We start from the raw sequence: 22,918 nt of genomic DNA, 5'->3' as shown, positions 1-22,918 counted from the left end.
GAGTACGCGTCCTGATAATCCGTCTGTAAATGATAACCTGTGAATGTTAACCTGTTTAAAGGTCATATTCACATTGGCTACGGAGAGCGTGATCACACAGTCGTCTGGAACAGCTGGTGCTCTCACGCATGGTTCAGTGTTGCTTGCCTCAAAGCAAGCGTAGAATGCATTTAGCTTGTCTGGTAGGCTTGTGTCACTAGGCGGCTCGTGGCTGGGTTTCCCTTTGTAATCCGTGATAGTTTGCAAGCCCTGCCACATCTGACGAGTATCAGAGCCGGTGTAGTAGGATTCGATCTTAGTTCTGTATTGACGCTTTGCCTGTTTGATGGTTCATCGGAGGGCGTAGTGGGATTTATTATAAGCGTCCGGGTTAATGTCCCGCTCCTTGAAAGCGGCAGCTCTAACATTCAGCTCAGTGCGGATGTTGCCTGTAATTCATAGTTTCTTCTTGTTGCTTGCTAGCTGCTGCAACCTGGACTCAAGGGTAGACGTCACATAGTAAATGTAAATCCAGAACACTCCAATTAGTATGGTAGCATTTGTGGATGTCCATCATCCATTTCGTATTATATGTTACGAATAGAGAGAGATAGTAATGGCGTCTCTTTGTAGGCACTAACTCCTCCATGGTTCATTGGACAAAGTCTATGAGGAAAATTAATGGCATTTTTGTAGCGTTTTTTGATAAACTGCCAAAATAAAGTCTGTGGTAAACACAGGCTTAGGAGATCTTATACTTTTTGTTCTATGAGATAGTCTTCATCAGCTAAAGTCACCTTTTGTGGATTTTGAAGAATTTATTTTATTAAAAAAGCAGATAAAGCACATAACTTTACTGACTTTATTGTCCCCATTAAACATTTTGTTGCAGTATCATGTATACATTTAAAGTGGCGTTTAAATACAGTAGACAACAAATTGACAATACAAAATTCATAACAGTTACATACCAATAAAAGAGTCTAGCCTGCTGGCCTTACTGGGTGGATAGGAACATTAGCCCGGCCAGTTTAGGAGGGATATCACACCTGGCACAAATTATTGTCTAGTTCTGTTTTTCCTGCCTGGGGGTGCCCTATACCTGCACCCAGAGGGGAGTAGTTTAAAGTCCGGGTACAGGGGATGGCTTGGGTCTGACCTTAAAGATCTCATCCAAGCCTGTCTGTTTGACCTTGCATAAAGCTTCATAATTCATAAAGGTTATGTTAACTGACCTGCTATTATCTCACAGAACAAAACATATAAGATCTCCTAAGCCTGTCTTAACCTCAGACCTTATTTTCTATGTTTATTCCAAAACCCTATTCTTTCCCCATTAATTGTTCCCATAGGGATGGTTGAACGAAACAGAGGTAAATCATTTCCGGGTTTTATGACAACAAGCAAGCGAGCTCTATTACAATTCGTATTATATTACAAATTGCAATTCGTACAATATGTTACAAATTCCAATTTGTTGTTGCTATCGTTAGCTAGGTGGCTAACATTAGCTAGGCTAGTGTTAGGGTTAAGGTTAGGGTTAGGAGTTAGGTTAAAGGGTTAAGGTTCGGGTTAGGGCAGAGGCGGGCAAAGTACGGCCCGCGGGCACTTTTTAACATTTATAAAATGTAATTATATTTTTTGCCAAAAAATGTATTCTTCCATGCTATACAAACAAACTATGATAGATGGCACTGTAGCCTAGTAGCTGCTCGTATTAGGCCTAAATTCAGACAGCCACACTGTGCTCACGCTCTCAATTCGAATCTGCGTTCACCGTCCATTCTTGAAAATGTTGACATGAAAAATGAGTGAGGCGAAAGAGAGAAAAGTGGACTCTGAATGTCGTGTGCTCACTAATGTGGGACAGAAGGCTGTATGTCTGATATGCCAAGAAAATATCACAGTTTTGAAGTAATACAACGTCAGTCGTAATTTTTTAAGGAAGCATGCTAACTACGCTAGCAATCTGTCCTCCCAGGAAAAGGCAAGCAAGGCCTCTACAATTGCCACAAACTTGCAAGCCCAACAAAATCCTTTTACCAAACAGTCCTCTACTCAAGAATCGGTAACTAAGGCAAGTTACAAAGTGGCACATAAAATTGCAAAGCTGTGCAAGCCTTTCGCCGAAGGGGAGTTTGTGAAAGACTGTATGGTGGAGACTGCTAGCATACTTTGTCCGGACAGTAAAAGCCAATTCGAGAAAATGTGCTTATCATGTGGAAGTGATAGGCAAGGAGCTAACCTCCAAGCTGAAAAAGAAAACGAAAGACTTCAATATTTTTTCTATCTCACTGGATGAAAGTACTGACATCAACTTTTAATTTTAGATTTTTTTTGGATTAATTATAACTTTGAAATAACAGAGGAACTTCTTGCAATGGAATCGATAATGGGGACAGACAACCAGGGGCTCGGACTTATATGACACAGTGTCTGCCTGCTTGGAAAAAAATGAATGCATGAACTGTATTCCAACGTGAAAGGGCTCAAGGCCAAACTTACACTACATGACCAAAAGTATGTGGACACCTGCTCGTGGAACATCTCATTCAAAAATCATGGGCATTAATATGGAGTTGGTCCCCCCTTTGCTGCTATAACACTCATTACTCTCCCTGGGTGAGGATCAAAGGCCTCATATCAGCCAGGACAATGGCAGACAACAACCAGACTCTCTTACCCACGGAGATAGGAGAATCTCTGGCCCTGTAGTATGGTGAAGGGAATGTCCTTTGTTTCAGATACTTTTGCCGCCCAAAAACTTCAACATCAAACAATGAACATTGGGACAATATATTTCAACATCCAAATGTTGGGAATGATGAGAAATGGAATATGGAAAATGTATGTCTATTTTGTGATGTCATTAAAAATGGTATAAAGGCGTTATAACGAAAACATTGTGACTTGAAGAGCTTTTACACTGTGTATATCAGGTTGACATCCTTTACATTGTGTAGAAAATATCAAGGAGGAAGACAATGTTTCCGTGAAGATAGGAATGTGATTTTAGCTTTCTAACAAAATCATAGTGACAATAATACTTTTGCCTCGTAACTAGCCACGCCCGAGGGAGCTCAGAGAGCGTGTCAGTATAACGGAAACGTCCCTCTTTACCAGAGTGCATAAAAGACTGAGTTAAGAATGATCAGATTAGACTAGACGGACCTCAAGCTGCAGCAGTTGTCCATATTGCTCCCGACCCTGAAAATCAACACGAGGTGAAGACGACAAAGTTGCCTCCACTAACAATCAATGTTACGGCTGAGTAGCTGTTCTAAGTACTGTATCTAAGAAGGTGAATTTAAGTGGGACCATCCTGTTACTCTCTTCAAACCATTGTCTACTACACTGCTCTCATCACCCCACAGGGGATCATCGACATGGCTGATTAGCCGTCCTCAGAAGACCACTTCCAGAACGAGTGAAAGTAAACAGACGACAAAGAAGAAGGACATTTTGACCTCTTGTGGACAATCTGAGCCTTACATCTGAACCTTACATCTAAAAGAGAAGGCCCAATCAACCCTTCCCACGAAGGCCTGGGTCCAACAGAGACGACGAAGACAAACAGGTAAATACATGCATTACTTCTTACCAAACGGGCGGCAGTTCTTGGCAAATTATTAGGATTACTATGAGTATAGGTCCATGTGTATCCAAGTGTTTTCTCTCGCTCTCTCTCTCTCTTTAAATCACCATCTTTTGTAACAAGTATTATTGTGTTAGTCCACTAGAGACCCGTTTTCATTGTATTAAGTTTCTAATCCCTACTTATACCGTGTATCTTGTGTTATCATTTTTAATTAGTTAGTAAATAAATAATTAAATGAATTTGTGTGGTACGGAATGATCAGTAAGACCCGGGTTCGTGCAGACTTTCAGAATGAGACTGATATGAGGTAAATGATGAATAAATGACTGTTAAATGATAAGAGATATCAATATATCTTTAGAGTTAATTCGGGAAACGGTAACTTGTTAAACAACTTTTCCCGTGGTGCCCCAAATTCCTAATGAATTAATTGTTACATTATTAATTTAATCTAGTAACAATTAAACATAGTAGGTAATTATTCGAGAAATAATAGTTATCACAATAATGAAAGGCACGTCACGGCAACAGCCTCCACTCTTCTGGGAAGGCTTTCCACTAGATGTTGGAACATTGCTGCGGGGACTTGCTTCAATTCAGCCACAGTGAGGTCGGGCACTGATGTTGGGTCATTAGGCCTGGCTCGCAGCCGGCGTTCCAATTCATCCCAAAGGTGTTCGATGGGGTTAAGGTCAGGGCTCTGTGCAGGCCAGTCAAGTTCTTCCACACCGATCTCGACAAACCATTTCTGTATGGACCTCGCTTTGTGCAAGGTGAAACAGGATAGAGCCTTCCCCAAACTGTTGCCACAAAGTTGGAAGCACAGAATCGTCTAGAATGTCATTATATGCTGTAGCGTTAAGATTTCCCTTCACTGGTACTAAGGGGCCTAGTCCGAACCATGAAAAACAGCCCCAGACCATTATTCCTCTTCCACCTAACTTTACAGTTGGCACTATGCATTCGGGCAGTTTGAGTTCTGATGGCATCCGCCAAACCCAGATTTGTCCGTCGGACTGACAGATGGTGAAGCGTGATTCATCACTCCAGAGAATGCGTTTCCACTGCGCCAGAGTCCAATGGTGGCAAGCTTTACACCACTCCAGCCGACGCTTGGCATTGCGCATGGTGATCTTAGGCTTGTGTCCGGCTGCTCGGCAATAGAAACCCATTTCACGAACAGTTATTGAGCTGAAGTTGCTTCCAGAGGCAGTTTGGAACTCGGTAGTGAGTGTTGCATCCGAGGACAGACGATTTGTACGTGCTACGCGCTTCAGCACTCGGCTTGTGTGGCCTACCATTTTGTGGATGAGCCGTTCCTCCTAGACGTTTCCACTTCACAATAACAGCACTTACAGTTGACCAGGGCAGCTCTAGCAGGGCAGAAATTTGATGAACTGACTTGTTGGAAAGGTGGCATCCTTTGACAGTGCCACGTTGAAAGTCACTGAGCCCATTCTACTGCCAATGTTTGCCTATGGAGATTGCATGGCTTTGTGGTTCAAATCCACTCATTTGAAGGGGTGTCCACATACTTTTGTTTATATAGTGTATGTTGTTCTCCAGACAAATGAGCAACAGGTCTCTCACTCATTTCCCGACACTGGCAGCACTAAACGCGCCCACACCGCTGTGCAGCACTGTGACATACAGTAGCACATTCAGCAATTTGCATGCTGAGTTCTCCCACCACTTCTCAGACTTTGGCAAGATTGAGACTGAGCTGGAGCTTGTATCATGCCCGCTGTCTTTCGACAGCGAGAAAGCACCACCAGACACACAACTGGAGCTCATCGACATCCAGTGTGACAGTGCTTTAAAGGAGAAGTACAACACAGCCACAATAGAACAGTTTTATGGCTAACTTTTCCAAACATGAAAAAGCACGCCCAGAGGATGCTGGTTTTATTCAGGTCCAAATGTATGTGAATAAACTTTCTCAGTCATGAAATACAACAAATCCCGTCACAGGTCAAATGTAACAAATTACCACTTGTCTGCTGTTCTGAGCATCTCTACTTAAACAATGACACCAGACTTTGATGCCCTTTCCAAGAGAGGTGAATAGACCCATTTGCTCACATTAAGACCGAAATCACCAAGAGTGGGGTAGGTCAGGCCTATGTTTTCTTTCCCTGTTTTCAACAGTCTTAGGCTATGTATTTTTTATTATGGTGATGGTTATTGCAGTGAGAACTATCCAGCAATGCACTTGGATACTGGCCTTGTCCCCATTCATTTGACACTGAACACTTACTACAATGGCTCAGATTGTACTTTATTTGGGTTGAGATTATTTGAGACCTGTTCAGTAATATGCTTTAATATATAGACCATCTATATATCAACATGAAGCCAAATGTTGTTTTATGTATGCTCTGTATGTGGCTCACAATGTTCTTTTTTAGAGTGGAGGTGAAATGAGAACTGTTCCATAATATGCTGTCATAAACAGGCCATACACAAATAATGAACTCAAATTATATACGTTTTGTCACTCAGATTGTACTTTAGGAGTTGAGATTGTCTTTACAGTGCTGTATCAGACATCTGCTGTTTCCAATCATATAAACATGCATTTTTCATATTTCAAAAGTTTGCACTTTTGTGGTTGTGAGTCTGATTGTACTTTAGAAGGGTAGAGATGGTACAGTGACATAATTATTCTACAATCTTAGCAGCATACGTACACCTACAACTAGTTGTGTGTCAACGTGAACAAAGGCTTCACATGTTTTGTCACGCATATAGTATGTGGCCCTTCACTTGGTTTCAAAAGTTCAATGTGGCCCTTGAGCCAAAATGTTTGCCCTCCCCTGGGTTAGGGGAAGGGTTACCTAACATGCTAAGTTGTTGCAAAGTAGCTATAGTAAAAAGTAGTAAGTAGTTGCTAAAATGCTAAAGTTGTCTATGATGAGATTCGAACACGCAACCTTTGGGTTGCTAGATGTTTGCGTTAAAGTAACCTTCTGTCTTATGTAACCATACCAAACGTAAAACATATCATACGAATTTCAGTATTTCAGCATAACGTTTTCTGCAGGTTTCATTTAAAGTAATGTTCTCAGAACACTAAGAAAACTTTCCATAAAAACCACAATAAAACATTAGTAACATTTTACATTTACATTTTAGTCATTTAGCAGACGCTCTTATCCAGAGCGACTTACAGTTAGTGCATACATTTATTTATTTTTTCATACCCCCTGTGGGAATCAAACCCACAACCCTGGCGTTGCAAACGCCATGCTCTATCAACTGAGCTACATCCCTGCCGGCCATTCCCTCCCCTACCCTGGACGACGCTGGGCCAATTGCGCGCCGCCCCATGGGTCTCCCGGTCGCGGCCGGCTACGACAGAGCCTGGATTCGAACCAGGATCTCTAGTGGCACAGCTAGCACGTTCTAAGAATGTTATTTAAAAACATATACATTCCGTTCTCAGCGTCAACAAAACTCTCTCTATCTTCAATCTTGTTAAGTGTGTTCAGGTGTGTTGGCCACGCCCACTAATTGGCCACACCTGATCTTAATGAGTGTTTGTTTCCTTGAAATTGCGTCTGTTTGAATAGACAAAAAAGCATGGCATCCATCGTGGTGGTGCAGTTGACTAATTCCATGGCTAGAGAACAGAAGATCATAGGTTTGAATCTGACTGATACCGTGCCACAATAAAAAAGGAATGTGTTTGTATGATTTAATGCCTAAGCAAATTAATTTCCATGTGTCCTATATGTGCTTGAAGTTCAAAACAATTAAACCAAATCATGCTAACAGTGTTGTTAAAAGTCTTACTTGAAACATTCAGTGATAAAAAAAATAATCTAAATAATCTATAATTTACGTTCTCTCTCGTTAATAAAACCTCCCAGAAAAACTTTCAGGGAACCATAGTAAAATGTTCTCAGAACCTCCCTGCAACTTAAAAATGTGCGTTCCCAGATCAGGCAATGTTCATTTTCCGTTCTCAGAACGTTTTAAAGAACGTTCAGTTTTACCGGTCTGGAAACGTATGGCTTCTTTCCCAGAACCAATGGGAATCCAAAAACTTATGTTCCCATAACAAGGAACCAACGGGCCTAACAGAAGCAAGAGGAATTTCCTGAAGGTCTTGCAATTCACCAATACAAGTGTGTTTTAATATTGTTTAGCAGAATATTACCAAGGATGAATGAGTAGTTCCCCTATTCTTTTCCAGTCAATGGTACGTCCCAATACTGTGTGTCAATGTTAGAGGGTGCATGCCTATGCTCTAAAATGTATTAATGTTTGACATGTTTATGAGATGCCATTCATCTTGCCTGTAATACAAAGTACTGTCATGTACTGAATTGAAAGAATTGTAGCAAAGCTTCTGTGATTAGATATGATTATGCACCATCTCCTGGAGAGACATGGGAATGCAACTCACTACTTTTTATGATCAGTGTAGCAGAAAATAGAAATCTGAAGGAAGAATGTTTTACTGTGTTTTTGTTGCTGAACCCATCAGTTGTAAAGGGAATGAACGCACTCCCACCAGAGGACCGTCTGCTGAAGTTCCTGGTTGACAACTCTACTGATGACTGTGAAGAGACAGTCCAGTGTGCCAACTGTGACCAGGAGAGTAACAAACAGGTACAACACAACAGATGCTCTCAGAAATGACATGCTATAGCTCTTAACATGGCTCATTAATTATTATGGATCATTGTGTGTGTTTTATTTGCGTGTGTGTGTGCGTGCACATGTGCATGTGTGAGTGTTACAGGACACGGGCGATGTACTACTGTAACATGTGTAGCCAGCCCCTGTGTGGGGCCTCCAGGGATTCCACACACAAGGCCAAGATGTTCTCCCACCATGAGATTGTGTCCCTGGCCAAACGCACCAAAGTGGGCCACCGGAAGTGCTGTGAGTGCCACCTGTACTATGTTCACACTACAACAAGTGCTCAGTGGCATTTAGGTATAATTACATTGTTATTTAATAATAACCTATTGACACAATTGTCAAAATGTTCATGGATGATTATCTTATTTTATACCATGTCATTGTTGAATACTCATTTCTGACTGTCTTGAAGGGCATTCTAGAGTGTGCATTATTTCCCTATAACGCACAGTATATTTGCACGGTAGAATTCAATGGCTAGTTAATTTTTACAAGGTTTGTTTGAGCTGCTTTTGAAAGCAAAAGTCAAATTGAAAACATTATTGGCATTGTTGAATTCGATTTTCATAATGGCAAGCTAGGGCTGGGGGTTTGGTTAGCTAAAGTAGCAAGTCTGTTTGTTTGGTTACCGTGGCAACTACTGTAGCTAGCTATCTAGTAAACTTGCTAACTACTTCAGTGGATGTTGAACACACTTCTACCGGTAAATGTCTTAAATTATAGCCATGGTATGAAAGGGATAATCAACTCGGGGCTCTATGCGTTCTATGGAAAATAATGCAACTCCTTGGAAGGTCAGTTCCACTCTGCTAGCGTGTTGTGGAACACACCTTCCACATTGTTCATTATTTTCCATAGAAAAGCATAGCCCCTAGTTGATTATCCCTTACTTATACCATGGCATTGTTGAATACTTGTTTCTGATTGGCTTGAAGGGCATTCTAAAGCGTGCATTATTTCCCTATAATGCACGCAGTGGCGTGTATTCATGGATGCCAAGGGAGGCCAAGCTTCCCCATTTTTTTTTTACCAAGATACAAATTAATTTATTTAGTCTCTTTGTTTCAGTAATTTCCTTCAATTCGCAAAAGGCTGTTGAATGTATCTCACCTGAGAAAGCATCCGAGTGAACGAAACAGCGCCCCTCTGTCTCAATATGTGTAGGGTATCTATCTGATGCTGTCTGGTCAGAAAGAGCATGACATTGTTGCCGCCCATAGCATTGAATGCAAGGGAAGCCAGCGAGTATTTGGCCTCCCTTGATAAAATAAAATAAAAAATAATAGCCAATCAGCATTGAGCTAAACTGAGTTAGCTCAGCTGTGAATGGTCCTGGCGCACCAAGAAAAAGTGTCAAGGGGAGACAGTTTGGATTTGGCTTCAGATCAATCACATCAGAAGCCAAACGTAATTATTGACAGAAAATAAAACTTGAATTGTTGCATTTCAATGTGTTGTTGTCATCCGGTGGCTAGAGCTAAAATCGTCCCTTTCCTAAATTAGCCATGGATAGAAATAGGGATTTGTGGTTTTAGTTCATTCTCTGTACTGGCAAATGATTATAACGGCGATTCTGATCCAACCATAAATTCATACATTGTGCCCCTGGCCTGAGAGGATGGAAGTTCAACATGTAGCTAGATATAGTATGCTAATGTTAACTAGCTAGCCTGGTATATCGTTGCCCATGAAAGGAAGTTAGGCTAGCGAGCAAGTATTTTAGCCAGGTAACCTAGGACAGCAAAAAGTATACTGAACAAAAATATAAACGCAACATGTAAAGTGTTGGTCCCATGTTTCATGAGCTGAAATAAAAGATCCCAGAAATGTTCCATATGCACAAAAAGCTTATTTCTCTCAAATGTTGTGGACAAATTGTTTACATCCCTGTTAGTGATCATTTCTCCTTTACCAAGATTATCCATCCACCTGACAGGTGTGGCATATCAAGAAGCTGATTAAACAGCATGATCATTACACAGGTGCACCTAGTGCTGGGGACAATAAAAGGCCACTCTAAAATGTGCAGTTTTGTCACACAACACAATGCCACAGATGTCTCAAGTTTGAGGGAGTGTGCAATTGGCATGCTGACTGCAGGAATGTCCACCAGAGCTGTTGCCAGATAATTTAATGTTAATTTTTCTACCATAAGCTGCCTCCAACGTCGTTTTAGAGAACTTGGCAGTAGGTCCAACCGGCCTCACATCCGCAGACCACGTGTAACCACGCCAGAGTATGTGAGCGGAGCAGAGCTGGAGCAGAGCGAGGAGCGGAGCGGAGCGTGCCCAATTTGACTGGAGGGTGGAGCGAGATTCCCAAAGGCTGGAGCATCGGACTTCTCGCCCACTCGAATTTCGCTCCAGTAGCGCTCACTTCACTAGTTCAGGGCATGCCCAGCATGCGGTGATGTAGTGTCCACAACTAAAGAATCATTGTGGAATCTGAAAAGACACGTATCCCGAAAGCATGATGGTGTATTTACTACGTGCACATGCTAAAAGAAAGGAACGAGGTGGGTAGATAACTAAGTGTGTCATTGTAGAAAAGTATTTAAAAACTAAAAATCAGATCTCTTAAACGTTTCGTTCATTTTTGTTCTATTATCTATACAATAGGTCATATATGATTTTGGCCCAATAGGCCTGGCATAAACCCACGTTCAAGGAGCTTTCCGTTTTGATTGGGTTATTTTGCCTAAAAACCTTTAGGCCTACCTATAGAAGAAAAAAAACATCATCACATGAGCCTGAAGCCACAGACTGGCCAAACTCTAAAAATGAATTCAAAGGCACTAATAAGTAATTTTTCATTTAATTTGTATTTAATTCTAAGTAAGTTACAGCCTATATGCGCAATTTATAGACTATAAATGCTGAGCGCTTTATTTCCCTACCAGCCTATTGTGTCGCACTTGCAAACGCTTCACAATGTATTTCTTTGTAGGCTATAGCCTTGAAATAATTGAAATAATATAGCCTAAATAAATCATTTTTGTTCCTTCTTAGGCTCCCTGTCTGGCTCCTGACCTATTTATGCTGTTTAATATGACATGTAGCCTATTTTAAATGATGTGTGCTTCGTACATTCACCTTTTCATGTTTATTCAAATACTTTTCATTCAAATCATATGGTTTGGTTTCAATGCTTCAAAACCAAATGGTAGGTCCAGGTAGTCACAAAAATAAATGGGTGTTAGTTAAATTGTGATTTTAATGAATGGAGCGAATTTGGAGCAGGAGTTTTTTTTCCTGTGAGCGCTGAGCTGTTTTTAGGGAGTGGTTGGAAAGGACATGGAGCACCGCTCCATGAGCAATGAGCCCAATTTTCAACCACTCGACTCCGCTCACATACTCTGTACCATGCCAGCCCAGGACCTCCACATTCGGCTTCTTCACCTGCAGGATCGTCTGAGACCAGCCACCCGGACAGATGATGAAACGGAGGAGTATTTCTGTCTGTAATAAAGCTCTTTTGTGGGGAAAAACTCATTCTGATTGGCTGGGCCTGGCTCCCCAGTGGGTGGGCCTATGCCCTCCTAGTCCCACCCATGGCTGCGCCCCTGCCAAGTCATGTGAAATCCATAGATTAGGACCTAATACATTTATTCCAATTGACTGATTTCCTTATATGAACTGTAAGTCAGTAAAATGTTTGAAATTGTTGCATGTTGCGTTTATATTTTTGTTCAGTGTAAAAGCGTGTACTGTATGACAGAGTCATAGACCGTTTAGGCAACATGAAAGAGGAGGATGGCATTGGCGTTTGTCTACAAGTAGGGTGAGTCAACATGTTTTTTCTACTTACACGCACGCACACACACACACACGCCACACACAGAAATCAGTACCATGGACAGCCACATCATATTTAGCTTACGTTGATTGGGACTAAATCGTTTTGGTATATTTTAGTTGTATTAGACTAAGCATAGGTGATTAGATGATGTTGAAATGTTGAAGTTGAAATGGTGCTGGAATAGTGGAGGCAGCTCCTGTTTTCTTTGCGACTTCCGGTAACTAGTGGTTCTAAATCAATAGTTGTTTAGAAGTCCGAAAATGTCGAAAACATTACCTTGCTTGACCATGCTGTAAATCATGTAACTGTTTGTTACATGCAATATGTTTTGTGGACTTCACCGGACAGATGTTCCTCTCTGGTTTTGTAATGAAACAAATGTGTGGTTGAATTTATTCTGCCACTTTGTCTTCTTATTGTCTCGGCCTTAGGCCTATATGTAACGGCGTCAAGGCATATGAACTAATTATAGAGCAAACAACGCAAATATCACAACACAGGTTGTAATATGGCTTTTTTTTATGGATTGGCTTCCCTGGTGATTTTACCCACGCACCTCTACTGAATGCACGGTATAATTGAATGGCTATGAAGTTCATTCTTACATGTTCTATTTTTTTGCTGCATTTGAAAGCAAAAGTCTAATTGAAAACATTATTTGCATTGTTGAATTTGATTTTCATAACAGAAAGCTAAGATGATGGTTTGGTTAGCTAAACTAGCACACCCCGTACAGAACCAATCAGTCGATAGTAATATATCATAGGCCTATATAATCGGAAGCTATCATCAGAAATCATGAGATATGAATCAGACAGAGGGGCGCCGCCTGACCCACTAGTTGGTCAGAATGTTCCAATCGACGTTTCATATCGTAATTTACGAGTAAAAAGCATCAACCACGGCCGTTATTACACCCCGTATAAATTGGTGGCGGTAATGACAATTTTTATTGTGCTGTAACTATAACTAGAAGATCTTCTGACGTCCTTTCCCGTCGTCAAAGGTACGTAATCACATTCTTTTTTTAAACTATGATTTACAAAGATAATGTCATGGATTTTAAAAAGTGTTTTTATCCCAGGATAGCCAGCTAATATGACCCATAGTAGGGGAGAACATTTCTTGAGTGCAATTTGATCTGAATATATATAGTCAATTTCACTAGTACACTTTCTCGCATGGATGTAAACTCCCTCTAGCCAATGCTTACACCATTCCTATAATTTTAAATCCATGACAGGGAGTGTGCAAGTGCACACTTCTGAAAAGGGATGGAGAATCAGGATGCAGCCTATGTCCTTAAGCGTGAAGGCGCTCTTGATCTCTCGCTTTAATAAATTAAATGACTGGTATAAGCGTTATGGAGCAAAATCCCTCTATCCTTAGTTTACACCAATCAAATAAGATGACAATTGGGATGAAAGGAACAGATAGACAAAACCATGACTTGATGTGGCTTATGTAGATAGACTAGGCCAGTGGTTCCCAACCAGGAACCAATATCCAAAGTGGGTACTTAGAAAGACTCATTTCATATGATAATATGTCTATATTTAAAATACATATGAGGGGGTGCTTTGGGGGCATTATTGGCAGAGCAAGATGTGATTGGGGCTACAATGACCAAAAAAGGTTGAGAACCACTGGACTAAGCAAGTATTAGATAGTACATTATAACTCTAACAATAATCATCCATTAGCCAAGATGCCCAATATATTCCTGTCCCTTCCTTGTTGAAGCCTAAAGATGTGTCATCACCTGTCTCTGGAACCATTTCAGACTACTTATGTCCATGCGAAGCACAACTTCCTACCAATAACCGTCTTTAGATTCCCTATAAGAAAATAATTGAGTGTAAGCAAAGTAACTCCACTAGTCATGCATTATGAAAGATCATTATGTGTCCTATGTATCAGATTATTTAAATGTAATTAATATTATACAGTATCTTCATTTAGAATAAATCAAACTTAGTTGTCATTGTCTTATTTTTCTCTACAGATGCCATCTTTTAGAAGAAAAAGAGCCACGCTGGTTTACAGAGACCTGACTAGAGGCGTGATAGAGCGTACACCCCTGCCATCAATTTGGATCGGTGAGAAAGTTGCTCTGTTTAGTTCTGTTCATCTTAATTTAACCAGGATAGTCCACTCAGTAACAATTGTCACTACTCTCTAGGGAGTACTGGGAGAACACAGCCGGTTCCCTCTGCAGCAGAAGTTGTGCCCAGCTGCAGTGATGCACCTCCTCCAACAGCATAAAAAAAAGGAAGGCAGCAGATGTTGAGGCCTGGAAGGTGTTGAGGGAGCTACTCCACATGTCTGCAGTGGAGCTGGAATTAGGGTTGAATGGCGGGAACCCGGTTACCGAGATTTACCGCCCAAAATCACTCCCTTTTCCCGGGATAAATAACTGTGAGATACCGGTAAATTATAATAAAGAATTTATATGAAAAGCATGGCGTGAAATGGAATTGTTAAATTATATGTGATGTCTAAATATGGCTTCTCTACAGCCTCTGCATGATGAATCATCAACGCTCAGGGTGGGGACAGACAGCCCATCTCAGATTGGAGCGCAGTTCACAATGCATGTAGATCTATCATCTCATCATGGTAACTATTTTTCTTGTGACAGGTAGGCCTACATTTGCTGCAGCATAGTCTACAGTGCATTCAGAAAATATTCAGACCCCTTGACCTTTTCCACATTTTGTTACGTTACAGCCTTATTCTGAAATGGATAAAATAAAAAAATGTGTTCATCAATTAAATCATCACAGCCAACCACACGACCAAGAGCAACATCTCTGTTACTACTCGATTATTTTCTTCATTTTTTTTATCAGGAGGGTTTTACTTTGTGTGAAAAACATTTTTAAGTAGCTTTTGTGTCACCTTTAACATGACCAATACATTATGTTATGACACACAGAACAGAACACACCACACACTCCAATAACAACACAGAGTCAAGTCAGAGACAAATACAAAATACAGACAACAAGAACATTGAGGGAAGACAAATAAGTGTGTTCACACTCTGTAAAAAAAGATCATTCCATGTGCATAAATAAACTGTCTTTCTCTAATTTTCTTTTTGCTTTGCATGTATAACGCTCATTAACAAAAAATACAAAGCACAAAAAAAGAGAACTCGTCATCAGCATACTGCATCGCAAGCTCTTATTATGAACTGAATCGCTCTTTGGAATGACATTTTTGGCCAAAGCTTTCTGTAATTACACAAAGACAAAGTTATATGGTTCTTTATTACAAAAGACCCCATAATGACAAAGCGAAAACAGGTTTTTAGAAATTTTTGCAAATGTATTAAAAATAGAAAACATAAATACATGATTTACATACAGTACCAGTCAAAAGTTTGGACACCTACTGATTCAAGGGTTTTTCTTTATTTTTACATTATAGAATAATAGTGAAAACATCAAAACTATGAAATAACACATATGGAATCATGTAGTAACCAAAAAAGTGTTAAACAAATCAAAATATATTTTATATTTGAGATTCTTCAAATAGCCACCCTTTGCCTTGATGACAGCTTTGCACACTCTTGGCATTATCTCAACCAGCTTCATGAGGTAGTCACCTGGAATGCATTTAAATTAACAGGTGTGCCTTCTTAAAAGTTAATTTGTGGAATTTCAAAATATATTTTGATTTGTTTAACACTTTTTTGGTTACTACATGATTCCATATGTTTTATTTAATAGTTTTGATGTCTTCACTATTATTCTACAATGTAGAAAATAGTACAAATAAAGAAAAACCCTTGAATGAGTAGCTGTGTCCAAACCTTTGACTGGTACTGTAAGTATTCAGACCCTTTGCTATGAGACTCAAAAATGACCTCAGGTGCATCCTGTTTCCATTGATCATCCGTGAGTTGTTTCTACAACTTGATTGGGTACAAAAACATTTCTGCAGCATTGAAGGTCCCCAAGAACGAAGTGGCTTCCATCATTCTTAAATAGAAGAAGTTTGGAACCACCAAGACTCTTCCTAGAGCTGGCCGCCCAGCCAAACTGAGCAATCGGGGGAGAAGGGCCTTGGTCAGGGAGGTGACCAAGAACCTGATGGTCACTCTGACAGTGCTCCAGAGTTCTTCTGTGGAGATGGGAGAACCTTCCAGAAGGCCAACCATCTCTGCAGCACTCCACCAATTAGGCCTTTATGGTAAAGTGGCCAGACGGAAGCCACTCCTCAGTAAAAGGCACATGACAGCCCACTTGGAGTTTGCCAAAAGGCACCTAAAGATGCTCAGACCAAGAGAACAAGATTCTCTGGTCTGATGAAACCAAAATTGAACTCTTTGGCCTGAATACCAAGCGTCACGTCTGGAAGAAACCTGGCACCATCCCTACGGTGTAGCATGGTGGTGGCAGCATAATGCTTTGGGGATGTTTTTCAGTGGCAGGGACTGGGAGACTAGTCAGGATCGAGGCAAAGATGAACGGAGCAAAGTACAGAGAGATTCTTGATGAAAACCTGCTCCAGAGCGCTCAGGATCAGACTGGGGCGAAGGGTCACCTTCCAACAGGACAACGACCCTAAGCACACAGCCAAGATAACGCAGGAGTGGCTTCGGGAAAAGTCTCTGAAAGTCCTTGAGTGGCCCAGCCAGAGACTTGAACCCGATCGAATATCTCTGGAGAGACCTGAAAATAGCTGTGCAGCAACGCTCCCCATCCAACCTGACAGGTCTTGAGAGGATCTGTAGAGAAGGTTGGGAGAAACTCCCCAAATACAGGTGTGCCAAGCTTGTAGCGTCATACCCAAGAAGACTCAATGCTGTAATCGCTGCTAAAGGTGCTTCAACAAAGTACTGAGTAAAGGGTCTGAATACTTATGTAAATGTAATATTTACATTTTGTATTTGTAATAAATTAGCAAAAAAATCTAAAAACCTGTTTTTGCTTTGTCATTATGGGTTATTGTGTGTAGATTGATGAGGGGGGAAAAACTATTTAATCCATTTGAGAATAAGGCTGTAATGTAACAAAATGTGGATAAAGTCAAGGGGTCTGAATACTTTTCGAATGCACTATATAACAGGGTACTCAAGTACTATTTGAGACGGTCCGGTCACACACATTTCCTAGGTGGGAAAGGTCCGGATGGATAATGTAATTTATCATCGACAAACCCCCACCGTGCAACCCATGCGACCCCAAACTGTTTACACCCCTCTTGTTGGCAGAGAGAACATTTGCAGTTTTAAAGCTAATTTCCTGCAATTCTACACGTTTTGCATGGGGCAGAGATATGTTTTGCTGTTTTAAGCTAATTTCCTGCAATTCTATGCATTCTTCCATGTCATATGTGTGTTTATATGATACCAGGGGTTGAAACCCGACCAATAAAAAACAATATATATTTATACAGTACCAGTCAAAAGTTTGGACACACCTACTCATTCAAGGGTTTTTCTTTATTTTTACTATTTTCTACATTGTATAATAACAGTGAAGATATCAAAACTATGAAATAACACATCTAGTAACCAAAAAAGTGCTAATCAAATCAAAATCTATTTTAGATGTTAGATTCTTCAAAGTAGCCACCCTTTGCCTCGATGACAGCTTTGCACACTCTTGGCATTCTCTCAAACAGCTTCACCTGGAATGCTTTTCCAACAGTCTTGAAGGAGTTCCCACATATGCTGAGCACTTGTTGGCTGCTTTGACTTCACTCTTCTTCGGTCCAACTCATCCCAACCATCTCAATTGGGTTGAGGTCGGGTGATTGTGGAGGCCAGGTCATCTGATGCAGTACTCCATCACTATCCTTCTTGGTCAAATAGCCCTTACACAGCCTGGAGGTGTGCTGGGGCATTGTCCTGTTGAAAAACAAATGATAAGCGCAACCCAGATGGGATGGCGTATCGCTGCAGAATGCTGTGGTAGCCATGCGGGTTAAGTGTGCCTTGAATTCTAAATAAATCACTGTCAGTGTCACCAGCAAAGAACCCCCACACCATCACACCTCCTCCTCCATGCTTCACGGTGGGAACCACACATGCAGAAATCATCCATCCACCTAGACACGGCGGTTGGAACCAAAAATCTCAAATTTGGACTCATCAGACCAAATGACAGATTTCCACCGGTCTAATGTCCATTGCTCGTGTTTCTTGGCCCAAGCAAGTCTCTTCTTCTTATTGGTGTCCTTTAGTAATGGTTTCTTTGCAGCAATTCGACCATGAAGGCCTGATTCACGCAGTCTCCTCTGAACAGTTGACGTTGAGATGTGTCTGTTACGTGAGCATTTATTTGGGCTGCAATCTGAGGTGCAGTTAACTCTAATGAACTTATCCTCTGCAGCAGAGGTAAATCTGGGTCTTTCTTTCCTGTGGCGGTCCTCATGAGAGCCAGTTTCATCATAGCGCTTGATGGTTTTTGCGTCTGCACTTGAAGAAACGTTAAAAGTTATTGAAATGTTCCGTATTGACTGTCCGTCATGTCTTAAAGTAATGATGGACTGTCGTTTCTCTTTGCTTATTTGAGCTGTTCTTGCCATAATATGAACATGGTCTTTTACCAAATAGGGCTATCTTCTGTATACCCCCCTACCTTGTCACAACACAACTGATTGGCTCAAACGCGTTACGAAGGAAAGGAATTCCACAAATTAACTTTTAAGAAGGCACACCTGTTAATTGAAATGCATTCCAGGTGAATACCTCATGAAGCTGGTTGAGAGAATGCCAAGAGTGTGCAAAGCTGTCATCAAGGCAAAGGGTGGCTATTTGATTTGTTTAACACTTCTTTGGTTACTACATGATTCCATATGTGTTATTTCATACTTTTGATGTCTTCACTATTATTCTACAATGTAGAAAATAGTACAAATAAAGAAAAACCCTTCAATGAGTAGGTGTGTCCAAACCTTTGACTAGTACTGTATATACAGCATAATACAATACAGAACAATAATACAGTTCACACTCAAAAAGATTAGCCTACTGGAGCTAGTTTAATTGACTTACCCAAGAGAGTATATAGCTAGCTACATATATGGGCTTTTATGTTTTTCTGTCGTGTGTAATGTGCAGTAGCCTACAGTGCATTCGGAAAGTATTCAGACCCCTTGACTTGTTCTACATTTTGTTACGTTACAGCCTTATTTTAAAATTGATTGAATTGTTTTTTTTCCTCATCAATCTACACACAATACCCCATAATGACAAAGCAAAAACAGGTTTTTATAAATTTTTGCAAATGTATAAAAAATAAACAACTGAAATATCACATTTACAGTTGAAGTCGGAAGTTTACATACACTTAGATTGGAGTCATTAAAATACTTTTTTCAACCAATCCACACATTTCTTGCATGACACAAGTAATTTTTCCAACAATTGTTTACAGACAGATTATTTCACTTATAATTCACTGTATCACAATTCCAGTGGGTCCGAAGTTTACATACACTAAGTTGACTGTGCCTTTAAACAGCTTGGAAAATTCAGGGAAATGATGTCATGGCTTTAGAAGCTTCTGATAGGCTAATTTACATAATTTGAGTCAATTAGAGGTGTACCTGTGGATGTATTTCAAGGCCTACCTTCAAACTCAGTGCCTCTTTGCTTGACATAATGGGAAAATCAAAAGAAATCAGCCAAGACCTCAGAAAAAAAATTGTAGACCTCCACAAGTCTGGTCCATCCTTGGGAGCAATTTCCAAACGCCTGAAGGTACCACGTTCACCTGTACAAACAATAGTACGCAAGTATAAATACCATGGGACCACGCAGCCGCCATACCGCTCAGGAAGGAGATGCGTTCTGTCTCCTAGAGATGAACGTACTTTGGTGCGAAAAGTGCAAATCAATCCCAGAACAACAGCAAAGAACCTTGTGAAGATGCTGGAGGAAACAGGTACAAAAGTATCTATATCCACAGTAAATCGTGTCCTATATCGACATAACCTGAAAGGCCGCTCAGCAAGGAAGAAGCCACTGCTCCAAAACCGCCATAAAAAAAAGCCAGACTACTGTTTGCAACTGCACATGGGGACAAATATCTTCTTTTTGGAGAAATGTCCTCTGGTCTGATGAATAAAAAATAGAACTGTTTGGCCATAATGATCATCGTTATGTTTGAAGGAAAAAGGGGGTAGGCTTGCAAGCCGAAGAACACCATCCACCAAATTATGTGGATATATTGAAGCAACATCTCAAGACATCAGTCAGGAAGTTAAAGCTTGGTCGCAAATGGGTCTTCCAAATGGACAATGACCCCAATCATACTTCCAAAGTTGTGGCAATATGGCTTAAGGACAACAAAGTCAAGGTATTGGAGTGGCCATCACAAAGCCCTGACCTCAATCCTATATAAAATATGTGGGCAGAACTAAAAAAGCGTGTGCAAGCAAGTAGGCCTACAAACCTGATTCAGTTACACCAGCTCTGTCAGGAGGAATGGGCCAAAACTCATCCAACTTATTGTGGGAAGCTTGTTGAATGCTACCCGAAACGTTTGACCCAAGTTAAACAATTTAAAGGCAATGCTAACAAATACTATTTGAGTGTATGTCAACTTCTGACCCACTGGGAATGTGATGAAAGAAATAAAAGCTGAAATAAATAATTCTCTCTACTATTATTCTGACATTTCACATTCTTAAAATAAATTGTTGATCCTAACTGACCCAAAACAGGGAATTTAAACTAGGATTAAATATCAGGAATTGTGAAAAACTGAGTTTAAATGTATTTGGCTAAGGTGTATGTAAACTTCCGACTTCAACTGTACATAAGTCTTCAGACCCTTTACACAGTACTTTGTTGAAACATCTTTGGCAGCGATTACATCATCGAGTCTTCTTGGGTATGACGCTACAAGCTTGGCACAGCTGTATTTGGGGAGTTTCTCCCATTCTTATCTGCAGATCCTCTAAAGCTCTGCCAGGTTGCACAGCTATTTTCAGGTCTCTCCAGAGATGTTAGATCGGGTTCCAGGACGGGCTCTTGCTGGGCCACTCAAGGACATCCAGAGACTTGTCCCGAAGCCATTCCTGCGTTGTCTTGGCTGTGTGCTCAGGGTCATTGTCCTGTTGGAAGGTTAACCTTTGCCTCAGTCTGAGGTCCTGAGTGCTCTGGAGCAGGTTTTCATCAAGGATCTCTCTGTACTTTGCTCCGTTCATCTTTCCCTCGATCCTGACTAGTCTCCCAGTCCCTGCCGCTGAAAAACATCCCCATAGCATGATGCTGCCACCACCATGCTTCACCGTAGAGATGGTGCCAAGTTTCCTCCAGACGTGACGCTTGGCATTCATGCCAAAGAGTTCAATCTTGGTTTCATCAGACCAGAGAATCTTGTTTCTCATGATATGAGTCCTTTAGGTGCTTTTTGGCAAACTCCAAGCGGGCTGTCATGTGCCTTTTACTGAGGAGTGGCTTCCGTCTGGCCACTCTACCATAAAGGCCTGATAGGTGGAGTGCTGCAGAGATGGTTGTCCTTCTGGGAGTGTCTCCCATCTCAACAGAGGAACTCTGGAGCTCTGTCAGAGTGACAATCACGTTCTTGGTCACGTCCCTGACCAAGGCCCTTCTCCCCCGATTGCTCAGTTTGGCTGGGCGGCCAGCTCTAGGAAGAGTCTTGGTTGTTCCAAACTTCTTCCATTTAAGAATGATGGAGGCCACTGTGTTCTTGGGGACCTTCAATGCTGCAGACATTTTTTGGTGCACTTCCCCAGATCTGCGTCTCGACACAATCCTATCATGGAGCTCTATGGACAATTCCTTCGACCTCATGGCTTGGTTTTTGCTCTGACATACACTGTCAACTCTGGGACCTTATATAGACAGGTGTGTGCCTTTCCAAATCATGTCCAATCAATTGAATTTACCACAGGTGCACTCCAATCAAGTTGTAGAAACATCTCAAGGATGATAAATGGAAACAGGATGCACCTGAGCTCAATTTCGAGTCTCATAGCAAAGGGTCTGAATACTTCTGTAAATAAGCCATTTATGCGTTTTATTTTGAATCAATTAGCAAAAAATTCGAAAAACCAGTTTTTGCTTTGTCATTATGGAGTTTTGTCTGTAGATTGATGAGGAAAACAACAACAATTTCATCCATTTTAGAATAAGGCTGCAATGTAACAAAATGTGGAAAAAGGGAAAGTGTCTGAATACTTTCCGAATGCACTGTATATAACTAAAATGCATCAGCTATACATCTGAAGCATCCATCCACCCTCATGCATCCATCCACATACTTCTTTCCTCTCTTCAGGTTAAGGAACTTCAGCAGATGCTCCTGCCTGCACGCCATCCCAATCACACCAGTTATGTACAGTTTCTGGGTTTTGGGTTTGGATTGCAGCGCATCCCTGGCTTGAAATCCTTGGCATCCCTGTAAAATGAAGTGAATAAGCATGAGTGAAAAAAGCAGTTAATGTTTCATGTAGCCTATGCCTGAAGCTCATTCAGAGCATCTGACAGAGGTGACGTTTATAACTACGTTTTAAATTATTGTATTAATTTATGAGCTGCAAATGCAATGCTCATTTATTATTTCTTAATGACCATTTTGCTTCCTATGGCGGGCAACGGAGGTCTGGTTGTCGGCCATGCTGGAAATGTTATCTGGCGTTATTGTGTCATTAATTGTCAATTTAGTGTGTCAGGCGGTGCCCCACTGTCTGATTCATATCGTGTGATTTCTGATGATAGTTCTCGATTATATCGACTGATTGCTATAGTATGGGGTGCCAATCAGTCGATACAATCGAGAACTATTATCAGAAATCATGTGATATGTGTTGGTGAACACATAATTAGGAGAGGGAGTACAAACCAACGACGCTAGACAGAGAGGAATTTGCTTAAGCAAAAGGCAGTTTATTAAACCC

At 40.9% G+C, this 22,918-nt stretch overlaps 1 pseudogene; it reads left to right on the top strand.

The window, feature by feature from the left end:
- Window positions 1-5,147: 5,147 nt before the first annotated feature.
- Window positions 5,148-22,918, top strand: part of LOC121574633 — a 31,127-nt pseudogene continuing 13,356 nt past the window's right edge.

The sequence above is a fragment of the Coregonus clupeaformis genome, chromosome 10 (assembly GCF_020615455.1).
Source record: "Coregonus clupeaformis isolate EN_2021a chromosome 10, ASM2061545v1, whole genome shotgun sequence".
Taxonomy (NCBI): Eukaryota; Metazoa; Chordata; class Actinopteri; order Salmoniformes; family Salmonidae; genus Coregonus; species Coregonus clupeaformis.
The sequence above is the reverse complement of the archived record's forward strand: the minus strand, read 5'-3'. Positions and strand labels throughout refer to the sequence as shown.